Genomic DNA, 7,450 nt, shown 5'->3' with positions numbered 1-7,450 from the left:
AGGGCCTAAATAAATAAATAAAATATAAAATATATAGGCCTATTGCCAGTTGGAATGTTTTCTGTTAATTTCAATAAACAATTTTTTTCAAATGTATTTCATTCTTAATTTTAATTCATGTTTATATTATACAACCCGAATTTTTGTCCAACTTCTCGTAACAGTCGTAAGAAATTCTGAACTTTACGTCGACAAGAAACTGGGCTAGAAGTGAATTGATAATTATGACCATGCATATGACAGTTATTGTTTATTATTTTTGTTAAGAAATAGAAAATTTATCATGCATCACCAGAATTTTTAGCAACACGTATTAGCAAACTGATTCATATTTCACTAAATAAGTCACATGCGTGACAACGTATTTCAAAACAAGAGAAAATCCCCTGGTGAAGAACTTGAAATCATCCTCGTTAGTGCTCTGCGGTCATCTAGTTTCCTCTCCCGACGCGTAACAACTACTGTAATGTGATTGGTCATTGATCTGAGGAAGGGAGGTTCTGCTAAAATTGATTTATTAGTTTTGCTCAGTTTGTATACAATCTTGACACGCTTATCTGGCCAAGAATCCATGGTATACGTATATGCCAACAGCATTAAGTTTCTGGCACTGGTTAGTTCTACCCATGAACCAGTTAGCTACAGTCAGTATATCCAGGGAGTTGCTGTAGTGGTACAGTATCCGGCATTGTGTCTTGTGATTATAAGATGAAGAGGCGGTCTACAGTCCAGTTTTTCTAATATTCCTACCTGGGATTTATCAGTGTTTCAAGTTTAAAACACGAGAACAAAGAAGATATAGGCCTAATAAAATCAAGGTAGCTATTTCATATTTTTCTTTTTCTTTTTTATATAACCGAAAACCAAAATTAAAACCACGGAACCAAATTCTTTTTTAGAGATATACTCATTGTACACAGTTTACATTAATTTTGAATATATTTATGACTATGAATCATGATAGACTTTTGTTTTCTTCATCAGTGTAGTCTGCATCCTATTAATATTTTAAAATCGTATACAGGCTGCATCCAAACCATTTAGTGTATTAATGCTGTATTCTTGAACATGAATGTTATAATAATGTCTATCGGTTTCAGAAGTTTGCCGTAGGTCTTAAATTAGTATAAGCTGTGTATATAAGATGTTAACTGTTTTCATCAGCAGGCCTAAAGATAGCGAAACAGTTCTCTGTGTAAAATGAAACCGTTCGTGTTTCATATTATGCGGCAGCATTTGTGGAATAATAAGGGGTGGCGCCCGTCGGGGATAGCTCCCGTCGGGGATAGCTCCACCCCCCCCCCCCCCCCCCGGGGGGATAGCCCCCCCCCCCCCCCCCCACCACCGTTAGGGAGAAGAAGCACAATTCATCGGGGAGAAAAATATTATTTCATACATAATTATATGTATTTCTACATATTAGTATACTCTAAAATCGATTAAATAAGCCTTTAAAAACCCTAAATTGTCAAATTTTCGGGGGATTCTCCCCCTGGACCACTTTCGAAACCTTTTAATCGAAGCTAATCCTGGCGCCACCCCTGGAAGAAATAATGTATATGTGACAATGACAACAATCAGGCCTAATGAATGACAGCAGACGTTGTAATCTTCAGATATTAAGCATCTCTGCCATACATTCTTCAAATATTGAATATTTCACTGCATTTCTATTTAAAATTTACTTGGGCTCTGGCACGTAAACTGATGGTGTATGTACAAGATTCTGTACAAACAAAACGTGAGGTACTGTATTTTGGAATTCGATTCAAAGCAAAACTGAGAAACTCTGTTATCTCTATGACACGGGGATTTTTTTCAGCTACGAGACAAGATAATTCAATTTTATTGTCTGAAAAACTCAAATTACATTCCACTGACAGTGTTACAAGGGTTATTGACATATACAGTAATAAATAAAAGATAACTAAGAAATATGAAGCTATGAGCACCAAACAATATATATTCATAAGATAAAGAGTACATACAAAGAACAGAATATTAAACATTATTAAACAATATTAGGGCCTACATACTAAACTTATTTAAATTAGGCAAAAATTGCACTAAAAAACAACAATTATCTATTTAAATTAACATCATTATTATATGAAGGTGAATTGAGTTGGGAACGAAGGAGTTTCTGTAACGGCAACGTGTGGTCACTTGAGTGGCACATTTAGACGGAAACCAGAGTTGTTAAGAGTAAAATCATTATGTAGTGGATGAGCAATGCCCTAGCCAGGATTTTCAAACAGTACAGGACAATATCAGGGTGGACCCACTTTACGCGTAAATTCAAACAATGTGGACCGATTTTATGCAAAAATATGAAAAATCTGGACACATTTTCTTAAATTTTACCCATCTTTAAGCTAAATATGAGAAATCTTGACCCATTGTTCAAAAGGTGAACCCATTTTATGCATAAAATTATATAATTTGGACCCATGATTTAAAATGTGGAACCATTCTTTGTGGACCCATATTAGAAAAATGGTGTGGGAATGTCCCAACTGTCCCAATATCTGGCTACGGCATTGTGGATGAGTTGTTTTCTTAAGTTTAGCTAATGTGTATTTGTCATAAATACCATCTAAATGTGTTATTAGTATTCCAAGCCAGTAGGCCTACGCCGAGGCAATTCATTGGCCTCATCATTCCTATAGGCCATCGAAAATATTTATAGAGGAGACCATTACATAGGTGATTTAACAACACAAAGTTTGATTCTAGATCCATTTAATTTACCGAAGACCACGGATGTTTGCGCTGCCAAATACAGTTATATCACTTCCCGTTGATTAATGTCTTGATTCTCTTAATTTTGTTACATGATATTTCCTAGATTGGAACTGGGTTATCATTGAAGAGTAATTATCTGACCTTGTTTGTCGACAGCTTCTTCTGTCCTGTCCAAAGTATTCTCTATCTTTGTATAATTATTGTATACGCCATTGTACCTTTTGGTGACATTTGCTTCACATACCATATTATATATATATCTGACTTAAACGAGAATAAAGATAATTTTAGTGAAATCTAGAAAGAAGATGAGTTTGTAAGCCGTGAGTCATTGGCACGCAAGCGGCGGGAAAAAAAACACTAAAATTCTTCAAAAATCTTATAAATACAGTTAAAGTCCTTGCTTGTACGACGAATTAGAGGTCAATGAGTTTTGGTGGATCGATTTCTGGAATGTGCGAGAGTGTGTCTTGAATTTTCTACCCCTGAAAATGCGGACCTTTGGTAATTTGGCTGGGTGGGTATATGTATGCACCCGTCGCACCCCTCCCCCTGCGTACTGTTAGTGTAGTTGTGACACACAGCAGGTGTGGACCCAAATGGGAAAAGTCTCCCCCTCCCCCGGCGGGTGAAAAAAAAAATTGTCGGGAGAGACAAAGATGTATTTATACTAAATGTTACTCAAAAACCAATTAAATACGCTTTTGAAATTCCATTGTCATAACTGTTGGGACTTCGCCTCCTGGACCCACCCCGAGGAGGTCTGAGCAACATCTGATCACACCCAACTACGCTCTTATCGGGAAAATCGACTCTCTCGTCAGGAACATCGCCGCCGCCCCATCACACTTGCAACTGAGAATCGGGTTCTCCTACGCGCGTTGAATACAATTACATTGTATGCATATAACACTTATTGTAATCACTTAAAATAGTTTGTTTAAAAAGATAATCTATGGGTTCTTTAAATAACCATAAAAGGGAATATCATAGAATGAAGAGATGGATTGTTCGCGACTACTGTATAGAAAAACTTTTTTGGAAAATACCGTGATTTATGATAGGCCTAGATGGTTTTCAACGATTTGTATTAACTACATTGATGGTCTTCTAATTTAAGATTACTTACGGGGTGAGGTAATAAAATATTTAATAAGGTAAGGGTCCTTGATTTTAACGACGCCCTTCCAAAGTAGTAAACCAGGACAAGGAACTTAATTATGAAAGTGCTAGAGCCTTCCTCTTATTCTGATCCAGTAGTAGCTTTGTAATATACCCCAAAATGTAAGGTGATAAATATAGGTGCAGAGCGAAATCAAGACCAGTAGATTCTAGAATTGCATTCACGGGTTATGTGATTAATGTGGAGTTACCACGATAAACTATCCCAATGGCACCCAATTTAAAAATTAGTAACACGATCACGACCTCTGGTTACACAAATATTCAAGCATTATGTCATGATGAGGCATAACCATTACATTATAAATTACCGTACATGCTATTAGCTTAATATTACCACAATTCTGATGTGAATTCTTATTAGACTAGGGAGGGTGGCGGCAGCGGAGGGCCGTCGTGGGGTTTTAGAGAACTTCCCCCACTCCTCCGCACCATCGGGAAGAAAAACACAATTCGTCGGGGAGGCAATAAAACAATTGTATTTTTGTTTACATATTAGTAAAGTAGACTGTAAAAACGAAATAAGCATTTGAATCTCCTAAATTGCCATAGTTTAGCGACGCCCGACCACGCCCACTCGTCGTCGTTCTCGTCGGAAACTTCGGAACCTCGTCGGGAAAGTCCTGACGCCACCCCTGAGACTAGGCCCATCTGAAGAAACACGGAAAAAGAAACATACTGGAACTTGCATACAGTTGTCATTGTAGGATTGTGGTGTGTGCGTGCACATAATTATTTTTTGACAGAATGTCAACACTATCCTGTAGTGATCCGACTTATGTACGTGTCTTCAGTCGATATAGCATGACACGTATTATATTTATTAGACCGCATTATGTTATTTGGCTGATGTTTAAGATATGATTTATTGGTTGAAATAGAGATCATTAAGGTATGTGTACCATAAAAATGAAGGAATGAATTGTAATATGAATAACAAACACTCACTCAATTCTAGTAATCTCTCACAATAATTGTCAGTTTTTGTTGAGATTATATTGTTCACGACAATTAAATAAATAGGTTTATGACTGTGTATATTTAGTCTTTATCATTTTTGTTTTAGATGTAGTCAATTATGTCGATACGTTGATGTCCGGAATAAATAATAATAAAACCAGATATAAAGAAGACATTATGTTTAACATGTTTATGATCTGCAGTTCTGGATCACTGGCATCCCGGCTCCAGATATTTTACTTTATTTGATATTATTGCTATAGGCCTATCAATAGTATAAATCTTTGGAATTCGGCACTAAATTATTTGTGATTACAGTACCAGGGGTACCGTATTGCAACCAAGCGTGAATATTTATTGAATTTCATCCCATGCCTAAAAATACATATAGTGAAACCATGGAGATTTGATCGCATTGCGATCAAAATGAGAGGCCCGCATCATTTTAGTATGGGAACGTTGTGTTGATGTAATGATAATGAGGATGATAATGGTGATGAAGATGATGATGGTGACGAAGATGACGATGGTGGTGGAGATGGTAAAGATGATAATTAATGATGGTGACCTCAAAATAATTTTTAAAAAAATCGCCGACAATCGGTCGATAGAAATTCATCAGTGACAAACTATTACATACACGTAGGCCGATAGAATAACAATTGGAATTAATGATAGGAATACATACTAACCAAGTATATTTTCGTTTCGTTTCCTTTATATGTTTGGCCAGAAAAAAAAGAAATAGTCAGGGGCAGCTTAAGCAAATGAATCACTATAAATCTTTCATGTCAGCTGCCCCCTCCCCACCCCTTACTTTTTAAATACTATCAACAAGACAATCAATAAAAATGTATATAGGCTTCAACACGTTAAACATGTACTTTTAAAGACAATATCCATACACTAAGGATTATATTTTACAATCGCAATAACGTTGTTGTTTACCTAAAATGAGATTTGACATCCTTAACACCTAATAAATTATTTCAATACATTTAATATGTATTTGTTCTGTATTAGTTAAAATATTACAGATATAAGCCGATGTAAACCCTATAAAATACCTACTTGTTTGGTTCGGTTTGAGCAGTGAGAAACATGCCTAGCGGTACGGTGGTTGTGATGATTTGGTGGTGGGTGGTTGTTGTTGTTGTTGTTGTTGCTGTAGTGTTGTTGTCACAATAGTGTGGTGTTGGTACACGGTTGTGATGGTGGTGCCTTTTATGGTCGAGTGGTGATAGTGATGGTAATGGTGGTGATGAGGACGAATGTGTACATTCGAATCTGTATATGTCGATTCTTTTCGCTTTCCTTTTTCTAAATTATATAAAATGAAAACATTCCCCTGCACATTTGCCGTCGTCATTTACCGTGGATTTATAGTAAGCATACTACGAGTGACGAACGGGACTTGTGAAATATTATGTTAAAAAATATATTTAGTATTATTACGAACATGGCTTATAGACCAAAAACTATCTTTTTAAAAAATAACGAACTCCACATGAGGCATATTCGTCCCAGCTGAATCCTTTTAAACTTACGTCATATAGACAGTTATAGACATATAGTAAATATAGAATTTGCCATTTTTGGTAATTGCGACGTTGGAGGTAAATTCTTCATATCCTGTGTCGTGTCAAAATTGTATCTTGATTGATCATAGCCTAAGTGTAATGTTGCGTATTAAAATTGTTATTACCACCATAATCACAATCATCATCATCATCGATTATTATTATTGATTATCATTATACAGTAAATAATTTCTTAGTACGGTATTATTTGTATTAATATTTTTAAGCCCTAGTATTATTATTCTAATCTTCTGAGAGACTAGAAAAATAATGAGATTAGATTTTCTCTATATTTCAATGGACATAAAATAGGAACTTAAAAAGGCCAAAAATAGTTAGACACCTAAAAAAATGGTGCTACGATATATTTCTTCCAGATCTGTGCAAGTGTCTGGAAGGTAAATCGTCACAAAAATCGTCCTTACTCAAATTAGATATATGATAGTATATGATCCATTGACATATCTGTGTTTTTGTGTAAATTCCTTTATTTTTTAGATAGAAATAGCATATCGTTTACTGATCTCCAAGGATGTAACCGCTGGGTTCCTTGCCACAGGTATGGAGGGAGAGATCACTAAAGTTGAATCATGTTATAAATATGTCATATGTTTTAAATAATACCATGGTCAATGGTCATATATTTATATAGCGCCTTCCACAGAAAACCGTCTCAAGGCGCTTTTGAAGCCACAAGAAACAAAGACAAAAGAACGCGAAGGGGGTGGGGGTGGGGGAGTGTACCATTGCCGTCGGTACTCAATTAGAAAAACATTTTTATTTTACAAAATTATTAGAAAAGAAAAATTTAAAAAGTTTTCATTATTCAGCTAAGTAGATTTTCAACTATTTTAATACGTAGCCCTTTTGTTTTGTGGTACCGGTAAATAATTATGGTAATAGTTGGGGGAGGGGAGCATTGTGGATCATCAGGCCCACGATTCCCCAATAATAATTTGTTATATCTAATTATTTCTCATGAA

At 35.7% G+C, this 7,450-nt stretch overlaps 1 protein-coding gene across 1 annotated transcript in view; it reads left to right on the top strand.

Moving 5' to 3' along the window:
* The first annotated feature begins 522 nt into the window (after positions 1 to 522).
* The window catches only part of LOC117113153 (carbohydrate sulfotransferase 1-like), an 18,106-nt gene continuing 11,178 nt past the window's right edge, over positions 523 to 7,450 (top strand). Inside the window, exon 1 of the mRNA XM_033256406.1 lies at positions 523 to 818. The gene's annotated coding sequence lies outside the window, so the exon portion shown is untranslated. The remainder of the gene's footprint in view (positions 819 to 7,450) is intronic.

Source organism: Anneissia japonica, unplaced genomic scaffold, assembly GCF_011630105.1.
Source record: "Anneissia japonica isolate Jap-2015-1 unplaced genomic scaffold, ASM1163010v1 scaffold1812_len1207588_cov181, whole genome shotgun sequence".
In the NCBI taxonomy this organism is placed as follows: Eukaryota; Metazoa; Echinodermata; class Crinoidea; order Comatulida; family Comatulidae; genus Anneissia; species Anneissia japonica.
This window is presented reverse-complemented; position numbering and strand designations above follow the sequence as displayed.